Source organism: Sciurus carolinensis, unplaced genomic scaffold (genome assembly GCF_902686445.1).
Source record: "Sciurus carolinensis unplaced genomic scaffold, mSciCar1.2, whole genome shotgun sequence".
Lineage (NCBI taxonomy): Eukaryota > Metazoa > Chordata > Mammalia > Rodentia > Sciuridae > Sciurus > Sciurus carolinensis.
This window is the reverse complement of record NW_025920119.1, coordinates 2773653-2801617: the sequence shown is the minus strand read 5'-3', so window position 1 is coordinate 2801617 and position 27965 is coordinate 2773653. Positions and strand designations below refer to the sequence as shown.

At 49.3% G+C, this 27965-nt stretch overlaps 1 pseudogene; it reads left to right on the top strand.

Annotated features, from left to right (window-relative positions):
• On the top strand, positions 1-27778 carry LOC124973688 (CCR4-NOT transcription complex subunit 4-like; annotated as a pseudogene).
• Positions 27779-27965: the final 187 nt, after the last annotated feature.

Genomic DNA, 27965 nt, shown 5'->3' with positions numbered 1-27965 from the left:
ATGAATGGGACTACACTACGGCTGAAGGTAGGGAGAGACTCCAGGTTTACGGCCAGACTCTAATGGGGGGTCTCCGGGCAGCAGCTCGTAAACCCACTAATTTGGCCAAGGTGTATTCAGTCATGCAAGAAAAACAGGAATCACCCTCAGCTTATTTAGAAAGATTAATGGAGGCATTTAGACAGTATACTCCTATGAATCCAGAGTCCCCAGAGAATCAGGCAGCAGTAGTAATGAGCTTTGTTAACCAGGCAGCACCGGACATAAGGCATAAGTTACAAAAAATAGAGGATTTAGAAGGGAAAAGTATTCAAGACTTAATGAGAATAGCCCAGCGGGTATTCAATAACAGAGATGCACCAGAGGAAAAGCAGCTTAGGGCTACTAGGGAAATAATCAAAGCATTAGCAGTAGCAGTGCAGGGAGGGAGAGCAGAAAAAGAAGGAAACAGACTCCCGAGTAATCGACCACCACTTGGGAACTCCAGAGTGCATGATCTGGGTCGGAATCAGTGCGCCTACTGTAAGGAGGAAGGCCATTGGGCTAAAGATTGCCCTAAAAAAAGAAACCATAGAACCAGAGATGGTAAATGGACAACTAGGAGACCATCGGTCCTGGTCACCCAAGATGAAATGCACGATTAGGGGCGACGGGGTTCGGAACCCCTCCCCAAACCTAGGGTAACTCTGAAAGTGGAGGGGACTCCAGTGCAGTTTTTGGTGGATACAGGAGCTCAATATTCAGCTTTGACTGACCCTCAAGGAAAGATATCAACAAGCACCTCATGGGTGCAAGGGGCTACGGGGATTAAAAAGTGCCCTTGGACAACCAAAAGAACAGTAGACTTGGGAACGGGAAAAGTGTCCCACTCATTCTTAGTCATACCCGACAGCCCCTATCCCTTGTTGGGAAGAGATTTATTAACCAAAATCGGGGCCCAAATTCATTTTTACCCCGAAGGTGCCCAGGTAACCGATGGGCAAGGAAAATTGTTATCTATGCTAACTCTTACTTTGGAGGATGAATATCGGTTACACCAGCAGCCCCAATCCCCTGATAAAAACATTGAAGACTGGGTATGGCGGTTCCCAGATGCCTGGGCAGAGACTGGGGGAATTGGGTTAGCTAAACATTGGCCCGCCCTCTATATAGAAATAAAACCAGGAGCTAACCCCGTTAGGGTTAAACAATACCCCATGCCCAGGGAAGCTCGAACAGGAATAACCCCTCATATCCGACGACTGCTGAACCAAGGAGTACTACGTCCTTGCCGATCGGCATGGAACACCCCTCTGCTTCCAATACGGAAGCCCAACTTGAACGAGTACCGCCCAGTTCAGGACCTAAGAGAAGTAAACAAAAGGGTGGCGGACATACACCCTACTGTGCCTAATCCGTATACACTTCTGAGTGCGCTTCCTCCTTACAGACAATGGTATACAGTGCTGGATTTACAAGATGCCTTTTTCAGCTTGCCTCTAGCTCCAAAGAATCAAGAGCTATTTGCCTTTGAATTGACAGACATTGATGAGGGTATCAATGGACAACTTACCTGGACGAGATTGCCGCAGGGATTCAAAAATTCTCCCACCTTGTTTGACGAAGCTCTACATGAGGACTTGGGTGAGTTCAGACAAAATCATCCCAACCTAACTTTGTTACAATATGTAGATGATTTTGAACTTTTATCTTCCCTCTAGGCCCTGCAGAGGGCCCACAGAGAAGTCTGGCCTAAGCTCAAAAGTCTGTACAAGTCAGGCCCGCCTCCTGTTCCTCACAACTTCCACCCGGGTGATTGGGTCATAGTGAAGCGACACCGACAGAGTAACTTGGAACCACAGTGGAAGGGCCCCTATGTGGTCATTTTGACTCCACCCACTGCCCTCAAAGTCGACGGCATCGCCTCCTGGATTCATCACACCCACGCCAAGTTGACTGAACCCCTTTCCGACATCGTGCTTCCTGCCCTAGACGACTCTGCCTGGAGAGTGGACAAGTCTAAGGACAACCCACTAAAGATCAAGCTTTGCCGCCACAGACTGTGACTATGTTCTTGCTTTTGCTTTGTTCTTTCGTTCTGGCCATGACCATAGCTGTAGCTCCAGTTTTTGGAGCCACCCACTTGAGCCCATATCAGCCTTATGAAATCACCTGGGAAGTAACCAACCCGGCGACAAAGGTTCCCAGCTTGACTGTAACTGAATACCACCCTTTATGGACATGGTGGCCTGAACTGCAAGTAGACCTTTGCACCTTAGCAAACGGGGCTTTTTCGGTGGGAACAGGCACTATTAGTGTTAATGAAGAATTACATCTAAGTAAGCGGGCCCTTACAGATACAGTTAGTGGGAGAACAAGAAAATTTAACTGTGCTTATACCCGTGGGAGGGAGGAACTTCAGCGTCTCCCCTTCTACGTGTGTCCTGGTTATTCTCACCAGAAAGAATGTGGAGGGGAAGAATCTTATTTCTGTGCTAAGTGGGGATGTGAAACTACAGGGCAGGCTTATTGGATAAAAGCCTCTCGTGATTTAATTGAAGTCAAGCGAGGGAAAAAAACAGTTTCATGTAACAATAGGTGTAACCCCCTCTCCATCACCTTCACCGATAAGGGAAAGCGGGATAAACAATGGATAAGAACTCGATCATGGGGGTTACGCCTCTATGCTGAGGGACCTGATTTGGGGGTAGTGTTCACTGTTCGGATGATTATAAAGTTTTTCACTCAGCCATTAGGGCCTAACCCCATTTTACACCTTCCGGCCCAAAGAGTTCCAGTTATCCCCCACCCGAGGTCCAAAAATTATTAAATTAGTTACTAGCCTCCCAAATACCCCACAACCGACCACCCACTCCTTAAGTGCCCCCTACTTAAGAACTAAACAACCCCATGAACAGTCAATTGTGGATCCAATTCAAACGGAAGCTCATCCCCTTTTGAGCCTTTTGTCTTGGTCCTTCCTGGTGCTCAATGCCACCTATCCTAATTTGACCAGGTCCTGCTGGCTCTGCTATGACACTGCCCCCCCCCTATTATGAGGGAGTAGCAGTGCAAGCGCATGTTACTATCTCCACCAAGCTCCAGGATTGCCGCTGGTGATCTACACAGTCCCTAACCCTAGAACAAGTGTCAGGGCAAGGTCTCTGTTTAGGAGCAGTGCCCTATGCCAGTCGGTCCCTCTGTCATTTGACATGGAAAATCCAACCAGAGGAAGAAAATTCTTTTATAATCCCCCACAACGATACCTGGTGGGCTTGCTCCTCCAGACTCACCCCCTGCATCCACTGGAGTGTGTTAAAACAGTCAAAGGATTATTGTGTTCTAGTCAGATTGGTTCCACGGCTAATTTACCATGGGCACCAAAGTTTTATGACTATGATTGAACAAGGATGGGGCCTGAAACAGAACCCTATTAGACAAAAAGGAGAACCTATTACCACGTTAACTGTTAGTCTGCTGCTCGGGGCTAGCTTGGGAGGGTTAGGAACTGGAGTAGCTTCCTTAGTTACTCAGAACAGACATTACTCCAATCTAAGAGCAGCGATAGATGCAGACATGGAGCGTTTGGAAGATTCAATCTTTCATTTAGAACAATCTTTAACTTCCCTAGCTGAAGTGGTCTTGCAAAACAGAAGAGGTTTGGACTTAATATTCTTACAACAAGGAGGCCTATGTGTAGCCATAGGAGAAGAATGTTGCTTTTATATAGATCACTCTGGAATAATTAAGGATAACATGGCAAAAGTCAGAGAAGGACTAACAAACAGAAAGAAAGAATGGGAAGCTAGTCAGAACTGGTTTGAATCCTGGTTCAATTTTTCCCCTTGGTTAACTACTCTGGTGTCCACTATGGTAGGATCCCTATTATTGTTGCTACTAGCTTTAACTATAGGACCTTGTGTAGTCAATAAGTTAATTGCTTTTGTTAAGGCTAGAATAAATACAGTACAGCTAATGGTGCTAAGGGCCCAATATCAGCCTGTGAAGCCACAGCAAGGGTTAAAACAACAGAGACCCAAGACTGGCTCTCTAAATGCTCTTGGAGAGGGGGGAATGAAAGATAGAGACACAGGCTTCCCCAAATTGCCCTCAGCCCCACTCGTCTGCACCTGCATAAACACAGGCTTTCCCAAATTGCCCACAGCCCCGGTCATAAAAGTGGTAAAGAATGTATAAACACAGACCTCTCTCATCTTATCTGTGAAGGCCAGGGGAGCTGACCCGAGAACGAACCTTGCTAATGACAACCCTCCTCTTGGAGGTCAGAGCGACTCAGAACTTAAGATAACATGCTTTACAATTGTATATGTTAACTAATTAGAAAGAACACTGTATAACTGCTTGCCTTTTATTATATAAACCCTGCTAACGAGGGCTGGGGGCCTCTCTCAGCGTCACTGGTTAAGGACGCAGAGTACCAGGCTCGAGCTTGCTAATAAATGACTGTTGCTTGCATTGATCGTGGTCTCTGGTGGTCTTTGTGGGGATCTCGAGCCTTTGGGCACAACAGAACCAGCACTGTTTCCCCACCCTTAATTTTGCTTAGCAGTTTTATTGAATTTATATCAGATTACTCAAAAATAATTTTTACTTGCTTGATCAATGTCTGACATTTAACTGTCTTCACACATGTCTGCCAGTCACGCTGCCTCTGCCGTCCAGACTCATACATGCCAAGTCCCCGACATTCGTTTTCCCACCCAGAAATGCTTTCCAACCCACATGTCCTGAAAACTCCTGAGTCTTCAAACCCAGTTGAAGGTGCTTTCTTGGGGAGATCATCTCTGAGTGCCCCAGGTAGAGGAAGAGTCCCTCTGGAATGTTCCCAACAGCATCAGTTCAAGCTGCTTTTATACCACAAACTACAAGTGTCATCAATTCACATGCAGCTTTCTCACTCAGGGAGTCCTGGACCAGGTGTCCCCAACTGTGTTTCAAACAACTAATGTGAATGTCGAAGTTCAGAGACAGCCCCACAGCCACCAGCTGGTGGTCCTGTGGTTCATTTCACTCACCAATGGCCAAAGGAGCCACTTTCTTCCCACCGCACTTCCTGTTGCTTCCAAAGTCAGGTATTGCCTGCTCAGCCTCCCATGCAAACCCCTCAATCACGCTCTGAGTAACCAGTTATGTGCAGGTTTCCCGGAGTGCACAGAGGGGCTTCAAGACTCCACAGAGAACAGACAGGGGCCAGGCAAGAAGACATCATGCACTCCAAGTGAAGGCAGGACAGCAGGCAGCAGATGGGAGGCACTGGCCCCACAAAGGAATGGCTCAAGGCCCCCCTCAAACTGGCACTGGCATTTGTGCTTCTGACACTGCTCAGTACAGAGGAGCTGGTGGAAGCAGGAGGTGGCCTGGCTGCTGTCCTGTTTAAGAGACCTGCACAGGTCCATGATGTCTGCAGCATTTACAGAGCCCCACACAAGCTGAGAGGCAAGGGTCTTGTTGTTGTGGTTTTGAGCATTTGCTGGCAGGTGACATAGCATGCACTCATGGGGCAGCAGAACATAGCACACACCTGTCAGGCAGCAGAATGTGACACACCTGTCAGGCAGCAGAACGTGGCACACACCTGTCAGGCAGCAGAACGTGGCACACACCCATGGGGCAGTAGAATGTGGCACACACACTTGGGTCAGCAGAACATGGCACATACCAATGGGCCAGCAGCTGTGTGGCTAATTTACCCTACTTGATGGGAGACTTATATATTTTAATTTTGGTCTCTTTAATGTGGAGTCCACAATTTATACTATTTTGGGGGAAGTTCATCTGGACATGAGATGTTACGAGGAAAGAAAGGCCGAGTGACCATGAACGGCTGCTTAGGAGATGCCCCAAGGCCAGTGGACACACACTACTTCCTGCAGTTCTGAACTGTGTGGTGTGACAAGGCCAGTGTCTAAGGAGCCTTCCTCTCCTTGCCTCCTGGCAGGTGGGACTGTCCCTTCTGCAATAATGACAGGGGTCTGGGGGGAGCTGAAGTGCGGCTGGGTGCTAACTCTGGACCAGGGCATTTGGCAATACCTCCAGGACCAAGGTGCTACCGAGGACGAGGGCTAGTTCATTTAGACCTGCTTGACTGCAGTAGAACTAGTGGCCCTCACACCCCCAGCCCTGCTCCTGCAGAGCCACCCGTGGGCAGCTCCCCTTCTCTCCCTGGGCTTCCATGACCCCCATGCAATTGCCCTGCGCTGCTGTCTGTGGTGGCCCTGGTGTGTCATCGTGTTCTCTCTCTTGCTCCTGCAAGGGGTCTTCGCCCAGGTTGTACCAGGAAGGCAGGGCTGTAGGACGGTCAGCAGCCTGTCTCCCTGCCACCTACCAGCCACCTCCTGGGTGCCCTGCAGCACCTGGCGGCTGGAAGAGCCTCCACATCCCTGGGCCAGCAACTCCACCTGTCCACCTACCCCATGTGAGTCGGGGGGAGTTCCAGATGCATCTGTATCAATGGAAAACAGCAGGATTAGTGGCTATTTGCTTGACTGTTATGAGTTTGAGAGAAAATAAAATAAGCATGGCAACAGGTATTTTGTCCAGTTTGTTCATTGCCACGTCACCAACCCTTAAAGCAGCCATATGGCCTGTCCTCAAGCTGAGTGAGAACACACGAATTCCTTCAATGTACTTATCATAGTCATTTTAACTCCATTGTATTAATAAACACAGTCTCCATTGCATTGAGCCGGGTGGCGTAGCTGCGGAGGGCTCACTCCGCAATGAGAAATGCTACCAAGTCTGTTGCAATTGTCACCGGCCACTTCCCCTCATGGGGTGGTGGGAGGACGTGTGGAACATTCTCATGCTCTTTTGAGAAAATCCTGAGGTCAAAGCAGGAAGAGTGGTCTACAAATACAGATTAGCACCGTTGGCTCAACTGTGTTTCTGCTTCTGAGCCCATGGCCATTCAGTCCTGTAACAGCGCTGGGCCATGGACGGAAGGCTGCAGTGAGCACCTGGCCTGCACAAAGGTGCAGACTGCACACTGCCTGGGAGCCACAGCGGCTGTGGACCTGGAGTTGTGTGAGATGTGCTGTCAGCTGATGCAGTGGTGTGCTGTGTCCTTCCTGCTCTAAAGTAGGGGAGTGTCCCCAGGTTTGCCCATCTTTTTTCAATCAGGGGCAAAAGCAGAGCCTTCGAAGTCCTCACAGGCTACTGGCCTCCTCTCCCATCTTCCCAGGCGTCGACCGCAGGACAGCTGACTTGACATCCTCTCCCCCGCCTAGGAACTCTGCCTCAACCCTCACCACCAGGTCATAGGTCACCTCCAAGACACCCCTGCTGCTCACCCGGTGCTCCTAAGACACTGCTTCCTTATCCTGCCCTCGCTCCACAGCCTCTGGTCATCTTGGATCGCTCGTCAGTTCCTGTGAGGCAGGACTCGTCCTTGTTCTGGGAACCCAGGTGCCATTTGTCAGGAGGGGGGCTGACAAGTGGGAGGTCCCTGTCAGCGTTTCCTGAACAGGGTAGCTCCATCAGGAAGGATCAGTAAGGGCCAAGGACCGGGTCAGGTCAGAGTCAGGCAGGTGTTGGATGGAGTCTTCCTCTCACAGGGGCTCGGACATCCTCCCCCCAGGGCTGCTTCTTTACATGCCATGGACACGTGAAGAGGATATCTGTGTGCATGCTGGGTGAATGGCCGATGGGCCAGCCCTGTGTGTGTGTGTGTGTGTGTGTGTGTGTGTGTAAGGATGCAGCTCCAGGCACTGTGCACTGGCTGGGGACCCAGGGCTGCTCCAGTCCTTTTACCTCATGGATTGTAAACTGAAGATTGAGACAGGGTACCGCCTCACCAGGCAGACGGTGCTGCTGGTGCACTGACTGATACGTATTTTAATTAAAGAATGAGCCACAGGGGTCAGGGTGGACCAGAAACTTTGCAGCACCCAGTAGGGAGGATCCTGGGCCCAGGCTCCAGCAGCCTTCTGCTGGGACTGCAGTGGTGGTGACTTGGCTTCACTCATGGAATATTGCTCACGTAATGGACCTCAGGGTTTCCTTGTGCACTGCTGCCTTCCCTGATAGGAGAGTTCCTTGGGCCCTGTGGAGATCCTGTCATGTGGCAGGTGTTGTGTGAGGAACTGGGGAAGTAGAGGGATGCAGGGTGCCAAGGCAGGCCCTGTGGTCTACCAAGGTTGGAGGACACAGCAGTGGGGTCATGTCCACAGGCAGGGAGCTGCTCTCCACCCACCCCTGAAAGCAGAGTTTTGCCGCCTGTTCAGTTATGAAAACAGCACAATGAGGACACAGCTGGCTCACGAGGGTTGTCAGAGCTGACCCCAGCACCCTCACGGCCCCAGGTACACTGCAGTCAGCCTCCCAAGGACACGGGCTTCTGCATCTGCAGGCCCCAAAGCCAGCCTGCAGGGAAGGGCCACACATGCTCAGCCACATGTGAAGTTTTCTGAGGTTGGGTCAGGCCAGCATGCTATCCTAGGGCTCAAGTGATTGACACCTCTCCAGGGGCCACTTATCATGGTCAGTGCTTGGAGTATATTCTGAGCAAGAAAATCAAGCCTGGGCCTTGATTGTAAGCACTGTAGAATGGGCTGCTTCCCCATGTGGGTCTCCCTAAAGATCAACCCACAGAGGGTCCTTCCTCTAGGATCCAGGCCCCAAATTCTCACACCCGAGAGCCAGTGGTTGGAGGTTGAATTGTGCCCCCTTCAAAAGACACACTGAAGCTCTGAACCGCAGGATCTGGGAATATGACCCTCCTTGGAGAGAGAGTTCTGCAGATATCATTAGTTAAGTTGAAGCCACACTGGAATGTGACTGTCCTTGTGAGGCAGGAGACACAGATGTGAATAAAACAGCTCGGTGACATTTAGACAGACATCAGGGTGATGCTCGGAGGTGGGGCCACAGTTGGGAGCATGGCAGTGCCTTGTGGACACACCATCCTTCACCAGCCACCTCTCACTGCCCCAGCCCGGGGAGTCTCTCTTGCAGACTGCCTGCCCTCCAAGGGAACGGCTGATTTGGGGTGGCAAATTTGGAGGAGGGTAATGAGAATGTACCAGAACAAATGTTCATGCCCAGCAGCATGGGATGGCAGTCAGGCAGAGGGGCAGACTCACTGCCTGGGCTGCTCTGGCTCTCAGCCGAGGAAGCCATCTCTTGGAGGCTTTAGAGTGCTCAGAACCACCTTGGAGGTCCAGGTATGCCACACGCCTCACACGTAAGTCCACTTCTATAGCCTGCTGTTCACAGGTATCATCCCTGGAAACATCAACACAAGCAGATTGTCACCAACATTCCCTGTCCGTTCTCCTGACACCAGAGAACCTGGGAAATGCAACTCTGATGGGCTGTCTAGACCCGCTCTGATGCTTCCAGGAACTCCTAGACTCTCAGCCAAAGTGCTTTACATGGTTGCTGCTGCATCCATGTCCCACCACGTCCAGCTGGGTGCCCCCCGTCCTGCTCCTGGCTCTGCTACTCCAACCTGCAGGTGTGAGAAGCAAAGTGCCCCTCACCAGAACCTGTGCTGGATGGACCTGCTGTCTAGAGCACGCCTCACCCGTCACAGGTTCACACGGAGCTCGACCTGCCATCTGGTCCACGCTTCACCTGCCACAGGCTCCCGCGCAGCTCATCCTGCCATCTGGTCCATGCCTCACCTGGCACAGGCTCACACGGAGCTTGACCTGTTGTCTAGTCCACACCTCATCCGCCACAGGCTCACACACAGCTTGACCTGCAGTCTAGAGCATGCCTCACCCACCACAGGCTCACATGGAGCTTGACTTGTCATCTGGTCCACAGTTCACCTACCACAGGTGCACACAGAGCTCGACCTGCTGTCTGGTCCATGCCTCACCCGCCATAGGCGCACACAGAGCTCACCTCACCTACCATAGGGGCATACAGTTGACAAACACAAACTCACACATACCTGACAAATACAAGCCCACAGAGAGACACACACATACATATACACTCACATACAGACCCTTCTCACATGAAGAGCAGGCACACACGCACATGCATGGTGTGCACTGGACCACACAGACACACAAGCACACACACTCTCCAGAGGGCTCCTGCTTTCCCATGTGATCCCTGGTCATGTCTGCAATTTTGTTGGCGAGTCCACCCAGTAGGAGCACCCAGCTCAGCCGGTCATTCCAGATGCGCCTGTGGAATTGCTGGGTGCCTTCGTCTAACTCCACTGGAGGTGGCTACACACTTGCTACCAGAATCCTAAATGCACGTAACTGCTCTCTGCCTTTCCCCCACACCAGCAACAAGCAAACACGCCACTCTTATGCACACACACACACATGTGCACGCCCAGCATGCACACATGCTCTCTTGAGGACAGCCCAATCCAGTGGAGGATGTGTCTGGGTTTGCTCCTGGTGCACTCAATAGCAACTGAAAGTTTGAAGGAGACAAGAAAAAAAGAAGGTAAGAAAGTCATGCCTGAAAAGGGAAGGAGGTATTGGATAAAGCATGCAATTTAGTGTGACTATATAGAGCCAGTGGTCAGAGGCAACAGGGATTCTGAAACAGGGTGGTGATAATTAAGCCCTAAAGTCAATTAATATCTCATCATTCACAAAGGGACTGGAACAGATGATGGCAGCAGGCAGGTTTCCCGCAGGAGGAGCAAGGAAGGAGAGAAAGTCAGAGCTGCAGCCCCTCAGGTGACAGGGCTTAGCATACTCACCCTGCAGGGATTATGAAGGCCCCTGCAGCACCCTCCTCCAGACCCTGTGGCACAAATAGGACCGGGAACCCAGCAAGCAGCTCTCCAGAATGATTAGCAAACATGCCCCCCACACAGGGCACACATGAGGGATAAGGATCATGAGCGGGTTTGAGCTGAGAGCTAATGTCCTACTGTAGGAAGGATTTCCAGTATCCTATCCCATGAGACAGCACGTGCAGAAAAACACAACACACACACACACACACACACACACACACAAGGGCATATGCACAGGCATGCATGCACAGACACACATGCAGAGACACACACAGACACACATGCGGATGCCCAAGAGACACACATCCTCACACACACGCAAAGCCACTCTCTGGAGCCAGGTTTCTGCAGCCCCAGCTCAGCAAAACTCCAGGTGGAGGTAATCTTCCTAGGAAGGGAGCTTTGTGTGCCGACAGGGGACAGTTGCAACTAAAAGGAGCTCACAGAATGCCATGTTAGCATTCTCTGACAGAATCTCAGCCGATAAGCAGGGATGTGTTTCTTCTTATTTCAAGATAGGTAAAATAAGAATAGAAGGAGGTACACAGAGGTTGCCTGTGGCAGGACTCCAGAAGGGCTGCGTGCATTGGACATGGATGGCACGGTGACACACAGACGCTGGGAGCAGATGAGAACACTGCAGTGTTACATGGCCTGGGGGTTGGGCAGGACTAGTTCACTCCTGGGAGGAAAGACACCTGGTTGTGAGAACACAGTGGCATTCATGGTGACTGTCAACAAAGACAGAGGTGGAAAGCCAGCATCTCTCCACGGGGCAATGTAATTAACAGGAAAAAATGGAAGATAATGAGACTAGGGATGAAAGTGTGCAAGGGTCTGTGGCCCAACAATAACAGGCATGTGGTCATTCAAAAGAAGTTGGGGCAGATAAGGATTGGACCCAGTCAGTGCTGAAGGGCAGCGATGCAGTTGCAGGTGTCTGTGGCCAGATCATGGGTGGGGATGCCCCTCCACCCTCTCCTGGTGGCAGAGGTGTGAGGCGAAGTCGCTGTGCTCTCAGAGGCCCGTCCCATGAGCAAAGGGAAGAAGACAGTGCCCAGCAGAGACTCTCACAAAGAGCTGAAGGGCTGCAGAAGGTCAGGGTCAGCCAGGGGAGCCTGTGTTCAGAGAGATGAAGAGAGAGCCTCATCAGAAGGTGAAGGATCTTTGATTTGTGTTTAATTTGTACAAAAGTGTGCCCTTTGCAAGATGTTGGTACTGATCACAGCAGGACCTTGCTGGGAAAGTTGGAGGGATAGGAATGTCATTTTTGTCCCATCTGTCTGGCAATGGTGTCCAGGGACCTTGCCCTCACTGAAGGAGGGGCTGCCGGCCCCTGGAGCCCTGGCTGGAGCTCCTGTGCCAACACAGAGAGGCATGAGCAGATGGAGTGCTCGGGAGGGCATTCTGTGTTTGGGGCTGCAGGCAAGGCTGGCTCCCCTGCAGCGCTCCACACCCTGAGACCCTGGCCCCTCTCCCCATCCCTGACCCCTGGGCCTCAAGGCTCTGTTAGCAAAGGGTGAGGTCCATCTGCCATAGGTACCCTTGACACCTCGACTCCAAGGTGCAGCAGCAACCACAGAGCACAGGAGCGCCCTGTCTGGGCCCGCTGCCCACGAAGCACCAGGAGCAGCATGGCTGGAAAACTGCTCTCTCAGAGAGGTCAACACCCACACCAGGAGTCACCCGGGTGTGGGAACCGGAGTCATGTCCATGTCTGGGTGCCGCTCTTGTTCTCTGTCCATTGTGCCATTTGAAGTCATTGTTGATCTTTCATAGTTCCTGCTTCTTCCTTCCTAGCTACCCCTTCTTGCCCTCATTTTAGATTATATCTCGGATCAAACCCTCTGAGCCTGAGCTCCCTACCAAGGTTCATCCACTCCCAGGGTGAACCACTTTGCAAAACAAGAGCCACCCTAGGACCTGGTCCAGCACACCACATGCCTGAGGCTCTCACTTCTCCTCAGAGCTGGCTCCTTCCCTGGGAGAAACTGAGCAGACCAAGGTGAATCTGAGGGGCGACCCTGTGAGCCCTCAACCTTGGGACATTTCTGGTCTAACATCTTGAAGTGTCCATGGCTAATGTCCAAACAGTTTCCTTCTGAGCTGGTGTCACATCTGAGGGACCCCACCACCTGGCCGGGGACCTAGGGAGATGCTCTTGCCAGGTGGTCACCAAGCCTCTGGCCCCAGCAGGGGTGAGGGTCTGCAGGGCCAGGCAGGGGTCCAGGCCCTAGGCTGGGGACTAGCATTAGACCCTGGGTGAAGTTCTGCTGTCTTCTGTGGCAACAGCACCAGGGGTATGAGGAGCGGCCAATGTGGGTGCTCACACAGGCGGGGGCAGAGGAGGGGCATGACACCAGGCCTCAGGGGGGTATTCTGCTGAAGACCTTCTCTACCACCTCTCCTCAGGGGATGTGACTCCAAAGCATTGACTCATACAGGCCTCCACTTCCTCTGAACAAATTCCTGTGCCTGTGCAGCCCCTCATGGACTCTGCCCAGCTTCCACTAGCTTGCGAAGCGATGCTGGGGAGCGGGCACTGCAGGCCCCTGCACTTGTGGTGAGGTGTCTCCCTGCAGTGCCAGCCCAGCCCCAGCCCTCCCAAGCTCATCCTGTTGGACTAATGCCTCTACCACATGTCAAGATGCAAAGCCAAGCCTCCACACCCTGCATAGAAAAACCTTATAGCAATAGGCGGGGCAGACAGTCCCTGCTGCCCAGAGCCACCAAAATCAAGTGTCCACAGAACACTCTCACCAGCTGGGTCCCATAATTTCCTTCTTGTTCCTACACACATGATCCACCGATATCCTGCTGCCTGGTCTCCATGTGCACTTATGGCAACACTGTTAGAATCCCCACCTTCTTTGGAAAAGCTCTATGGGTACAAGACGAGGAAAAATGTAAGAATTAACTTGAGTTCAAACAAGTCAAGAAGGATGAAGCTTGCTGGTCCAGTGAGGCCAGGAAAACTTGGGTTTTAATTCATCAGGAAAATCTGACTGAAAGGTTTCCACAATTTGGAGATTACTCCAGAAAAATCTGGGCACTTCCCTCCACTATGTGGCCATTTGAACTCTACATTTACTCTGTAGCATTTTGAGCCTGGAAGAGTTAAGTGTCGGTGTTAAAACTCTCAGCAACCTCAATTCTGTCAACTTTCACTTGCCAACTTGTGGCAAGCTACTGATTGGCATGTGGATGTGGGAAGGACAACTGTGCCCAGGAAGAGCTCCAGCAGAGCCCTGACCTGGGGGAGGCACTGATCCTGAGGAGACAGCCCAGAGCCAGCACCCGGCAGAAGGGGCAGGACCCAAACAGATCCCAACCCACAGCCTGTTGGAGAGGAATCAGGCTTTGTATGAACAGAAACTTCCAGAGGGAGCAGAGTCTTGGTGTCCGACATCATCAATCAAAGAGGGTGCCAGTGGCTGGTGAGATTTGAAGGTTTCCCCTCAGTGGAGGCAGTGCAGCCTGTCCTGCAGACAGAAGCTGAGGGTGCAGAGGTGGTCACGGAGACCACGCTGTAGTGGAGGTGACAGCGCCAGAGCTCAGGTGCCTGTGGAAGCCAGAGGATGATCTCCAGCTTGGAACTCCTGTGTGTGCACAGGGTGTGCATGTGTGCAGTGTGGTGCAGTGTGTGTGTATGCAGTGTGTGTGTGCAGTGTTTGTGCATGTGTATGTGCAGTGTGTGTAGTGTGCATGCAGTGAGCGTGTGTGTGTGCTCCATGTGTGCACGTGTGTAGGTCCTGAGGAAGTTGCTGCATACATGTAGAGTGCATGAGGTCACCTGCACCATCGCCACCATGTCCACCTCCTCCTTGTGCCTCTGATGTGGCTGCGGTTTCATCAGCTGCTGCCACAGCCGTGCATTGGAGGTGACTTCACACCTGCTTTCTTGCTACCACACATTTGATGGTTGTGTTCCAGACTGAGTCAGGCCTTGGTGTTCACACGGATGCTCTTCACAGCAGATGATTGACTGCCTTCTAGCAGAGACAGGGCGGCATGTCACAGTGGTCAGGCAGGTGGTGATGACATCACAGGGTGGCAAAGGTGAGTGTGTGGAATGCGAGGTGGGGGCTCAACACCCCTCTGAAGCCCACATCGCACTGTGACTGCCATCGTCACATCTCATGCCCAACCTACTGCCCCAGTGGTGTGTCCCCCACACAGGACTGTGGGCGGGACCTCTGAGAGGTGAGTGGCCCAGAGTCACCATGGAGCACGCAGCTGGTTGTCTGGGCAGTGGCCTCTGATGAAAGTGCACACTCAGCTTGGCCTCCCCATCCCACTTCTACCCCTGCCCCTGCAATGGTGGGTAACAGCAGGAATGTCCCACAGAAACCCCTGCCACACTCCTGCCTCTGGCCAGAACCTTGAGCCAAGTAAACTTGTGTTGTGTACAAGTGACCAGTCAGTGACCAGTCAGCTGTCTGCGGCAGCAGCAGAACACAGCCAGCCAAGACAGTTGGCTACAGGTGAAGTGGCAGAGGTCCAACAAATTGAAGGGAGGGTGAGGCCTTTGGACCACATGATCCTGCCTGGACCAGGTGATCTGTCTTTCAGCCCAGCCCAGGCTCAGCATGCCAGGTGCCCAGAGGAACAGGGAGACTCGACCCCTCTAGAGCCTCTGTCCAGGGTTCCTGCCTACCCTTTAGCACAGGGCTTGGCAAAAACTAAAGGAATTTTCACTGAAGGAATAGAAGAAAATGTATTTAAAAGAAACCATAACATGAGCACATCAAAAATGGAATTAAAATTAAAATCAGAATTAAAAATGCCAATGCCCTGCATGGATCCAGGAGGTAGCTGAGGGTTCTCATGGATGTGCTTAGCCTCCAGAACAAAGCTACATGTGCGGGAGCAGTTACCAGGTAAATACAGAACAAAGAGTCAGGAGTCTGCTCCTCCTGAAATGCAGCTTGATGTGACCAGTGACCACACCACCAAGAGGACCCAGGGGAGACTGCATGGCACCCTGGGGCTGCCCGCCTTCTGCCCTGCCTAGCCTCAGGTGCCCTGTGCAGAGGAGAACACTCTTTCTCGCATTTATTCACCCATTCACCAAGTATTCACCAAGTTCTACTTTGTGGCCATTTTGAGCACACGGGTATCATCATGTGTGAAGCAGAATCCATTCTTCTCTCATTGGCAGAAGGGAACATTAACTAAAATACAGGATGTCAAGTTTATGGCACAGTCTGTCTCAGGAGGAAAACTTGGGTAAGGAGAGGAGGGCAGGCTGGGTTTCTGTGGAGTGGCGAGGGTAGGCCCCGCTCTCCGGTAAATGCTTGAGTTTTTGGTCAAGGGCCACAAATGTCCTCCTTTGTTTAATGTGTCCTGAACCTGGATGCTTAGGACGCTACGCCATGGCCACATCTGGGAGCAGTCAGGCCCAGGACACGTCCTCTGTCACAGGCTAGGAACCTGACTCAGCTGCTCCCGCACTCTGTGCGAAGGGTGGCCACAGAGACAGGACCACTTCTTCAGGAGAGCTGCTGAGATGACCACCTAGGTGCCATCGGGGGTGGGTGCCAACCTGAGGGGAGTGTGGTGTTCACCCATGTCATGCTCCCTACTCCCTCTTTGCATTAGCTGCGAGTGTCCTTGCCTCCCACCCTCACAAGCTCTTTCTCTAACATCACCATCAGATGACACAGGTGTTCCCGATCTCACCTTCAGCCCAGCAATCCCCCAACCTGACTCTTGCAAAGCTTCCAGGTCTTCTCGGTTTGCAAACAGCAGGTGGCATGCCCAGGACACTTCCCCTGCAGCCCATCTGCTTCCTCAGGCTTCCTGGGGAGCCCACCAGGATGCACTGCCTCCTCACTTCCCAAAGGGCCTTCTGCACAGGAGCAGCTAGAGAGCCCACACATCACCTGGTGGCTCTGCAACAGGGCCATCACCAACCTCCAGCAAGCAAGGTCTGCATGTGGTGCTTGCTGCTCCCTGCACAACCCCTGCCTGGGCTGGCACCTAGCAGGATGGGTGGCATTTTTATGTGTGTTGTCTGCTCCTCCCCCAGTGGCTGCCTGACACCACCCATGACACAGGATGCTGTCTCAGTAACCATGCACGTGGACAGAGGCTTGGCAGAACCACATGGGTACATGCACAAGCCAGGACAAGCTCAGGAAGCATTGGCAGGACTGAAAGACTAGCATGCTAGGTCTATGGCAATACCAGCCCTGGATTCTTGAGCACAGCCCTGGTAGGTTCTTAGCTCTTGGATTTGACCTTCCTGAATCTTGGAACGGTGCATAGTCTGTTATCTTCACAGCCCTGTAATGTTCCTGCCAAGGGGGAGAATACATTAATTTGCCTCTGAAACCTTTATCCTACTCCTATCTGCATGCATTAGCATATTTTATGATTTAAATCTAATTATCATGGCTTTCCAAGAGATGTAATGGAAAGTGATCGTCGTGGGGCACTTTAACATAGACAGAATAGAGGCAGAAAAAGAGCCAGGTTTGACAAAAAGCTACCACATTGGGACTTCCTCAACTGGTGAACCATCGAGAGGGAGAAAGGAGGTGGACGGTCCCAGCCTTGCTCCCAAGAAGCCCTGGGTCTGCCTTTGTGGACAATCCTCCTGGACTTCTCCAAACAGGCCAGGCCTGTCCTGCTGCTAAACTCAGGTGTCACACAAATGTGGTCATCGCCTCCAGTGGCCGTCACCTTAACACAGGGTGTCTTCCTACTGAGGTTTCTTGCAGTAAGCATTGCAGAGCACTGTCTACAAAGGTCCCAATCAGCATTCTAAGGGCCGAGGAGTCCACAGCTGGGGCCAACATCTGTTTGTACCATGGAATGCACAACTGCAGGCTGCTGTCACAAAGTGCCACAGCTGGCCCCTCAAACAGCCATCTGTGCCTTGCGATCCTGGGGTCAGAGTCGCCAGAAGTCTGGCTGTGAGAGCAAGTCTGGCTTGTGCCTCTGCCCTGGCTGTCAGCAGTCTGAAGTTCCTTGGCTTACCAACAGCTGTCATTCCCTGCATCTTTCTCTTCCCACACACGTGCCACCCGCCCACACCCCTTCACTGCATAAGGACAAGAGTCGAGTTGCAGCAGGGCCACGGATGACCTCATCCTGACCTGATCATCTGCAAAGACCCAGTTTCCACATAAGGCCACAGTCGCAGGAACAGGGTTTGGGACTTTAGTGGATTCATGCGAAGGAGGGTGTTCATGCCATAGCTGCCATCAGCTTCTCAAGGTCAGCTGCCCAGTTGACCAACTCAGGTTTCTGCCTGGAAGCCCACTAGGAAGTGCCCAGTAGGAAGCTTGCTCTAAGAGATTCCACAACCTGACTTGATGTCTGACTTGGCAGCCACTCCTGACTTGGAATCACCTGGCAGGCAGGAAGAGCAACTTCCATCCACCAGATAGCATCTTGGAGACAAAAAAATCACCCTCATCCCCCACCCAGGAATCCGGAGGATATGCTATCTCCAGGGTTCCTTCAGCTAATGGCCCCTACTGTAAAGAGTAAGAGTGCAGGGTAGAGACAATCTTAGTGTTGTAGAAGCAGCCCGGAAAAGCCTCCCTGAAAGCTGGTCAAGAGCCTAAACCCTCTTGGGGAGGAGGAAGTGTGGAGGGCTAGGTTCCCACAGTCCAAGTTGGTCCTAAATGGGGCCTCTGATGGAGCCCAGCAGAGAGGGGAGGGCTGAGCCTGGCCCCACCACTGGGAAGGTTCAGACTTGACAAGGCTCTGCTTGGACAACCAAGAAGGAAGCTCTTCTCTTCGCTGGCACCAGGCTAGCCCTCAGATACTGTGTCCTGGGACCCTGCTGTCATGGGAGGACACCAGGTGTCTGCACACCAGGCCCCAGTCAGAACTCCCACCCCAGCCACAGCCCCATCCACCAAAGCCCTGCATTGGAAGAAGTGCCCTTGGTGATAAGGAGCTGTGACACAGAATCACCCTAAACTGGCATCTGTGGGAGGAGCCAAAGTATGAACTTCAACTGCTACGTGGTGTGGACAGAGGCAGTCTTGTCTGTCCACCTGAGTGCCTATCTACTGCTGGAAATACCCTCACACCCCAGGGAAAGCATCTGATAACTGAATTCCTACCCACAGAACAGAAGAGAGCCTCATCTATGATATCTCTGGGTAAGCTCTTCTTTGGTGAGATCTCCCAGGCCAAATCCACAGGGAGCACATGGGGCCTCCCCATCCTGCTGGCCTTCACTTGCAAGCTCAGCACCAGGCAGGGCATCCAGGCAAAGGCTCGGCTCCACAGGAGTTTGTTGAATGCAATGCCGGCTGGAGTGTAGGATGCCCTGCAGCAATCCCTGCCCAGCCCCACTGGACATGCCCAGCCCACACCCCCACCCACCCAACCTTGGCCATGACCCCTGGCCCCACTCACTTCTACCTGCTGCCATACCATCAGCCTCTATGGCCCAACCCAGTGAGCCCACCCCTCCAAGAAGTATTCTGAGGCCCCTCAGGTGCCTATAGGTGTTTATGGGAGCCCTGCTGGCTTTCTCAACAATTTCATCTTGTCACACCAGGCTTCTCGAGGCACTAGAGTTAGCCAAAGCCTGCTCTTTCCTTGAGGACAGGGCCATGTGTTCTTCACCTCCTCCCCATGGCCTGTTTCAGCATCTGGTTTCCTAGAGGACCCTAAATGTATGTGGAAGAAGCGAAGCTCCTAGGTACCAGGTTCTAAGCAGGTCCCAGCAAGTCCCTCCGACTGGTCTGGAGGTCTGAGTGCCCAGAGGTCTGAATTCAGGCACCCTTGTGGGCGCCAGGAGCAGGTTCTCTGCTCTGTTCCCTGAAGAACATAACTCCAGATGAACTGAAGCTGGGAAGGGTGCACTTCCCACCCCTGGTATTCTTTTTAGCCTCCAGCCTGGTAGGATTTTAGATGCCATGGTGACAGGAGTCATGGAAATGGAGACAGATCCACAGCTGCAGGAAAGGCCCAAGCCCTGAGCTCCCTGCAAGGTGGGGCCACCAGTGCTTCCTACTTACTTACCCTGTGACCATCTGCAGAATGGACCGTGACCACAGAGGTCCAAGCCAGCAGAACAAGAAGGAGGGCAGAGAGGTCAGGAGGGCAAGCGTGGTCCTTGAATTTATCCTCTCAGCCCTGGGAAAGCCTCAGGGCTGCCTCCGGGAGCCATGTGCTACAGGGTGGCCAGAGCCTTGGAGCAGAGTGTTCCCAGGCTCCCAGGAAGTCAGCTGTTGGCTTAAAAGATGGGTCCTCTGCCCATCACATTCAAGATGCTTTGGGGCTAGAGGGGAGTCTTCACATATTCTTGTGAGAAAGGCCAGAATAATTTCACTCCTACTGCCCAATGTATGAAGGAGACACAACCAACTGTGGACCAGCAAGCTGCAGCTCTCAGGGCTGCTCCCAAATCCCCATGGCCTCCAAGGATTACCAGGGTGATTCAAAGACCAGTGAGCAATGGCAAAGAACTGACGAGAATGAGTTCTCTTCATAGAACACTCTGCAGAGGGGTCCCTGAGGAAGAGATGGGAGGACTGGTCCAAGGATAAACTTCCAAAGTGGCAGAGAGGAGCCGAGGCCTGGGTCCCTCCCTTTCCAAACTATCAGACCAATGGGGGTGAGCAAAGGAGTGCTAACGTGGTAAGCACTGCATTCGGAGGCTGGAGGAACCTCAAAGTAGTCCTCCTGGGGTGCAGGCCCTGCCCCTGGGCATCTGGCTACCTTACCTTGCTTCACTGTGTGCTTGCAGGCTCTGATTGCCTCTAGGGTGGTGGCATGATCCGTCTGCAGTGGGAAGATGGGGATTCGAGTTTGACCCATTTGAGGAAACAGCCCTTGCACTTTAGTTTCTTCATCCGCAGAATGGTCCCTGTAGCCCAGACTGCACACGACAATCAACCCTCTGGATGAATCACTAAATGGATTAGAGAGAACAGTTATCCATGGAGCAAGGAACAGGCTGGCAAACCAAGCTGATGACCTGCTGAGTCCCCCGACATTCAGCGCTGGTCCTAGACGCACGTGTTTTGATCTGTGATTACATAATAAAATAATGTCGACACATATCAGCCCTGACAACCATTCCCATTCCCTGCCAACCAGGAGCAACCCGGGCTTTCCTGAGCCTGAGGGTGGGGCGCCGGCTTGCTGTGCCTCTCAGCAGAAGTCTCCAACCCGAAGACTGATCTCACAACAATGCTGACAGTGGCCTCCTCTGATGCACAGGACCGCTGAGCTGGAGGCGAGGCATTGGGTGCTGCCTTCACCCAGGGTGGTGCATTCTGGCCACGTTCAGGGTGGGCAAAAGGCCAGCCGACCCATCTGAACTGTGTCACACCTGCCCTGACTTCATTACTTTGAGAACAATGAGGCCTTTCTAGAACAGTGTTCCTGAACAGGACCCCCAGCAACATTGGCACACAGTACGTTTTCCAGGCTCACACAGAGAGGTCAAGATTCTGACAGAAAATCCTGCCTGAGAAAGGGCAGAAGAACATGGGCTGGTGCAGTACAGGATGGCCAGGAGGCGCCCTTAGGTCTTTCAATTTGCAGATACTTAACTGGAAGCTGGTCCAGTTTTAAATTTTGATGAAGTTCAGCCTACGTTTCTGTTTTGCCTGTGAATATTTTAGAGCTGGGTATTGGTTCTCTCTTGTGGTGTCTGATGCAGGAACCCTCAAGCGCTGGTTTAGGGCCCGAGATTCATGCCTACATACATACATGAGCATTTGGAACCGGACCCCACATGCTCTCAGACCCACAGACCCCTGAGCACCCCTGTCCATGGAGTGGACCAAGAGGAGGCGGGCCAGGGAGAGCAGAGACGGTGTCAGGCAAGTCACCCGTCTGCTGCTCCTGAGTTATTAACTGCTTGACCTCAAGGAAGTCAAAGCAGATGCCCCTGCACTCCATAAATGAGGTCATATGAGTCACTTCGCCTCCCTGGACCCGACCCCCAGCAGAGATGCAGGGATTAGGTGCTGCCTCCTACACAAGAGCATCCAGAATGAATCAGCAGATTCCTCTGTGTGGCCACCACCCAATTGAGCCAAATGTTCCCCCCTTGTGGAACTAGACGGAACAAAGATCAAAAGGCAAGGAAAGAGCCGAGTCAGTGCTGGTGTGCAGGAAGGTCACACTGCGCACCCTGGCGAGAGACTTCTGGGCCCTACCTGGTGGGCATAAAGCCACCAGCTGCACCATTGACACATCACCTTACGGGGGATCAGAACCTAGCAAAATAGAACCCAGGAACACCCCAGGCCAACTATGCTAGAGACAGGGATGTGACCTAGCTGAACAGAATAAACAGGACCGCAGAGCAGGGAAGGCCAGGCCCGCCTCCCACGGCCTCACTCTAATGTGCAGACATACCTGTGCAGACACTGGTGAGTGCCCCTTGGCACTCATGGGGCTTGGTGAGCTTGACCACCGTCATGGCATGCCATGACTTCCTCTGTCCCCCATCATTAAGATGTGATGTCCACTCTGCCATGGGCAGCCGTGTTGCATGGAACATGGTACCTCAGCTGCCATGCCCTTGCTCCAGATTCCAACCCCCTGGGCCCCTCTTTAGCCCTCCCCAGTGCTCCAGTGCTGTGCCACTGTCCTCCTGGATTCCATAAGGTTATAAGCTCTTAGGAAGGGCCCCACGGAACCCTCCTTGAGTGTGCTCCTTGCAGTGTCTTGCGCTCATACCTGAACCTGGTGAACTTGCACTGGATGGGTAGATGAGAAGCTGATTGGGTTCAGACATGAAAGGCTCTTCTCCTTGTGTTGCAGTGGAGGGTCACAGTACTGTTGGAGGTGACTTCACGCCTGCACTTGTGAAATCAAGTGAATTACAAGTTCCTTTGGGAAAAAATTGAAGAGAACAGTCAGGGTCAGTTAAGTAGATAACTTTTCTCTGGATTGTTCTTTCAAGTAGGTGATCAGTACACACAGTGCTCCCTTAGCCATGGGGTGTATGACCAGACCCCAGTGGACACCTGAGTCCCCCAAAAGCACCAAAGCCTCCACACACTGTTTTCTCCTATACATAGACACCTGTGGCAGCATGTAGCATATAAACCCAGCACAGTAAGAGATTAAGAGCAAAAATAAAACAGAAAAATTTTATAACATCCTGTAGTAAGAGTTACTTAACTCTTATGACTGGCTTACTTCTGGAATTTTACAAGCAGTTTTTGACTGTAGGTAACTGAATGTGGATAAGGGGTGATGGCAATCTCTATCTCATTTTAGGGAATAGCAAACACTGCTGTGGCATGTGGGAGGGGGGCTAGGGTGAGCACACAGATGTGGCTTCCATGGTTGCTAAGTACTTGAGACTGCCACAGGAGATCAGAGCCTCAGGTCCTGAGTGTCTCCAGTAGGTGTGAATGACCAGTCCTCTCAGTGTCAACCTGGAGAGGTCAGAGGTCACTGAGAGGCTCCTATCAGCCCCTCCACAAAAGGTGAAGCAAGAGAGTCCCCAGGCTCAGCCTGAATGAGCACAGCAGGACCGTGAGACTCCCCTGAAGGACGAGGCAGGCAGGGGCCCTGGAGCTAGGCCGACCATACCAGGGGCCCACTCAGAGCTCTCTGGGCAGCAGGCATGACTATGATTACAAGAACAGTATGAATCTACATTATGTGCAACCATAGAAATGAAAAGTTGTACTCCATTTGTGAACAATAAATAAAAATGAAGTCTGTAAAAGTAAAAAGAAAATAATCTAAAAATTCACTATTATATTAAGTAAAAAAACAGACATAAAATGTCACAAACCATATAATTCCATTTACATGATCTATTCAAAACAGACAAATCCATACAAAATAATCTATAGAAACTGAAGCTCAATTAGAAAATAGAGAGGTGGTACACTCGAGTAATAAAGCATAGGGTATTTGTAGTGTTCTAAAATTAGTGATAATAACTGCACAAATCTGAATATACAAAAAATTATTTCTTATATTAAAAACAAAGTATTTTTATACTCTTACTCTTTTGTTCCCTTTCTTAAAAATTGAACTTATCACTTTGAAGTATATTTTCAATTATCAAGGATCACAACACCTGCCACCTCCATATCTGGACCAAACAGAGGAGACACAAAGTAACATCCGCTTTCAAAATCAAAAACAAACTGAAGGGTACTAGGGATATAGTTGCAGTATAACATGCTGAAAACTCTGGGCCTGAGTCCTATCATGGCAAAAGGAAAAAAAAAAGGAAGAGGGAAAAATGTTTAGTCCTTTACCTAAGACAACCAAATTAATGATAACCATCAGTATGATAAACAAGTTATTGAAAATCCATAAAATCTAGCAATTCTGGTCATGATCCAAAATATAAAAGGGAGAGCTGGGGTATAGCAGCACACACATACACACACAATGGAAATTAAGAAAACAATTTCAAGTACAGTGACATCAAAAAAGAGCAAACATTTAAGTATAAAGTTAACTGAAGTAGCAAAAAGACTAATACATTTCTTACTATGAAATGCTACCCAAAAGTGAATAAACAAATATATAAATCAAGAGATATTAATGGAAGATATTGATACTATCCAAACTGATCTACAGATTCAATATAATAACTATCAAAATTTCAATCATTTCTCTTTTTTGCAGAAATAGACAATTTCCTCCTAAATTTCACACAGAATTTCAAAGGACCCTATGGTCAGATCAACCTTGAAGATCAAGAAGAATTTTAGAGAACTCATGTTTCTTGATTCCAAAATAAAGAAAGTTATAGTCATTGGAGCAAAATTGAAGTTCACTGGTAGACCAGTTGACTAGCATGAGGAAGGACCCTAGGTTCTCTCCCCAGCAGCACAAAAAAGTAAAACCAAACTAAAGAAAAAAAGCCGTAGAAGGCGGTGGAGACATATAAATTAATGGAATAAAATATGAAGTCGAGAAATAATCACTTATACACTAGTCCTCCTTGCCCAGTTTCACTCTCTGTGGTTCAGTTACCTGAGGTCAAACATGGCACACAAATATTAAATATCAGTATTAGAATTACAGTAACAACTTACAAATTTTAAATTGCATGCTCTTGTGAGTATCATAATAAAATATCATCTGTGCAATGACATGAATCCCTTTGTTCATAATATAAATTTCCTGTCCCCTCGTTACTTAGTAGCCATATCAACCATCCAATCAACTATTGCAGTATCACCATGCTTGTGTTCAACTAACACTTATTCATAGCCTAACACAAAGACTGTCACTCACCTCACTTCATCTCATCACAAGTATTGTATTATGACAGGAAGGATTTAAGAGGACATTTTGAGAAAGAGAAATCCACATTCACATAACATTTATACAGTATATTGTTATTAACTGTTCTATTTTATCATATCATTGTTACTTTTTATTATTATCAGTAATCTCTTACTGTGGCTATTTTATAAATTATCATAGAAACTTTGCAAAAAATATGTAAAAACAGTGTATGTACAGGGTTTAGTACTATCCACAGTTCCAGGCATCCACGGGTCTTGGAACATCCTATTCATGGATAAAAGTGACTACTCTATGATCATACTATTTTTAACAAAGATACCAAGTATATTCAGTAGGGGAAGAACAATCTTTTTGATAGTCTGGGAAAATTGTATAAAGAAAAAAAAGAATAAAGTTGGACCCTTCCCTTATACTAAATATAAAACTTAAATCAAAATGGATAAAAGCACAAAAGCTAGAATTATAAAATTCTTATAAGGAAACAGGGGAATGCTTCATGAAAATGCAGTTAGCAATTATTTCTTGAGTATGAAAACCAAAGACACAAAATATTGTAATAAAAGTAAAATTCTGTAACAAGAGGTATGTGAATGTGGTTTCACCTCTCAAAATATCTTCTTGTACTGCACTTATATTTCCTGTCATGATATGAGCTGACACAATATGTATGTGATGAGAAGAAGAGAGGTAAAAGATAGCCTTTGTGATGTAATGTTAGACTATGGGTTAGGGGTTACTTGAACATAAGTACGGTGATACTGCAACAGCTGATTTGCTGGTTGACATGGATGTTAAGTGAATAAAGGACAAAGAAAAATACACTACTCTACATCAAAGTGAAAACTTTTTGTGTCTCAAAGAGCACTATCAAAGAATACAAAGGAAATCCACAAGAGAAAATGTGCATAAAGCATGTACCTGATAAATGATTAGTATCCAGAATATATTTAAAAATTTTTATACCTCTACAAAACAACAAATAGAACTCAAATGTGGGTAGAGTACTTTTTTATGGACTCTGTGTCCCCTCAAATTTCAAATCTTCAAGCCCTATTCCCTAATGTGACAATATATTTGGAAGTGAGATCTTTACAGTTGCAATGAAGATTAAGTAAGATCTTCAGTTGTCGTGATTCAACAGGATTATTGAGTTTTTCAGAGACACCAGAGGCTCATCAAGAAGAGAGCCCTCACCCAAAACTGAACACTGTCTGAAGGTTGACTTTAGACTTTTCAAACTCCAGAACTATGAGAAAATAAAGTGATTGCTTAAGTTACCCAGCCTGTAGTATTTTGTTATGGTTGCCTGGAAAAACTAGCATACACTTGAGCAGACATTATAACAAAGACATACAAAAGGTCAATATGTACCACAAAAGATGTTCAACATCACAGTCAGTAGAGTCATGCAAATCAAACACAATGGAATACTACTTCAACTCCATTAGCATTGCTGCTATTTAAATTTTTTTAAAGAATTTTTTGAAATATTGCTCAGGATATAAAGAAAACAGAACCCTTGAACATTGTGGTGGAAATCTAGAATATAGACACTAAGGAAATAACAAGATTTCTCATAAAATTAAAAACAGGGGAAGTCTTACCCTAATGAAAGATGGTGATCTGTCTGGCTATGGAATCAACCAAAAGCAGAAACTTTCTCAACCATGGATGTTGGATTTGCTGAAGCAATCTGGCCTGGTTCTGAAGAGTTTTCCCAGACACTAGTTCAGGGGTCTCTTGTGAGGACATGGCAGCAAGTGCAGTTGACTAAGGAAAAAAGTGAGGGAAGGCAGGTGGGTCTTCAAACTTCTGAAGTTTAGCTCTCAGTCCCTTAAATAAGTATAAACTTTTGTCACTGTTTAATAAACATGAAGAGTCTCAAAAACCTGATGCTAAGGAAGACCCTGTGGAATGCAGTCTGCGTGGAGCCCTTGAGATATGTGAGATGAACTTTTTCCTTTGCACCTACCTATGGCTACCAGATTTGTGGATTTTGTTGGCCTAGATGTTGCACTGATGAAAATGGTCTTTGTCCTGCACATAGAAAGCCACATCCAGAAGATCCAGAAGTTTGTATACCACTCTCACAGGAAGAACTGCAAAGGATAAAAAATGAGAACAAAATGAGAGAAAACAGAAAAATTACCTTCCACTATGTTTTTTTTTTTTTTTAATGTGCCCTGCAAACAAACCTCAACATTTTTGTAAGTCTGTTCCAGTGCCTAACTGACCCAGAGGTTTTAAAACAACCAGAATAATTTGGGAAGTTTGGTAAAGCACATAAATTTTGTCATCAATAATAGCACATCATATGCAGGCTCACAGGGTCCTAGTGCCAAAGCTTATATCTGACCTATATCTGGTCAGAAAATATTTTAAGAGCTATACAGTGTGTCAACAATGTGATGGTAGGTGGCAGAACTCTTCTTAAGACATCTGTAGGTACAAAAATACTGCAGTTACTTCTTACAGAATATACAGTGTCCAAAACCTGACTGCATGTATCCACATGAATTGGGAGATGAGGCAGGAAAGTCCACAAAAGAGGAAATTCTCATGGGTAAATACCAATAATATGAACAGAAATTATTTCAAGAATTGTATAAGTTAATTACAATTTTATTTAATTATCTATGGGTTCAGTCAATAAAAATAAGAACCAAGTGACACCACTGCAGAGCCCCATTGATAGACTTTCAGATTCTCTCAGTATAGGAAATTGTGGTAATTCTCAGCAGAATCTAACAGTGATACACCTTCACCACCACCTGGTTTAACAAAACCCAATCCAGGCATCCCCACAAGTTCATCCAATCACAGTACAAGGTCCCCATTTGAAGAGGCAGTAACAGAGTCACAATCATTATTCTCTTGACAATTTTTGCCATTCCAACCCTATCCCAAGTAGGCCTCCTCCTTTTCCAAGTTCCCCATGGACATCTCGTGATTAGCCTATGGCACCAGTCACAGAGTCTCTTCACATCAGAAAAAAATCCCAGTACCATCCTCTACAGATTGGTAAGCA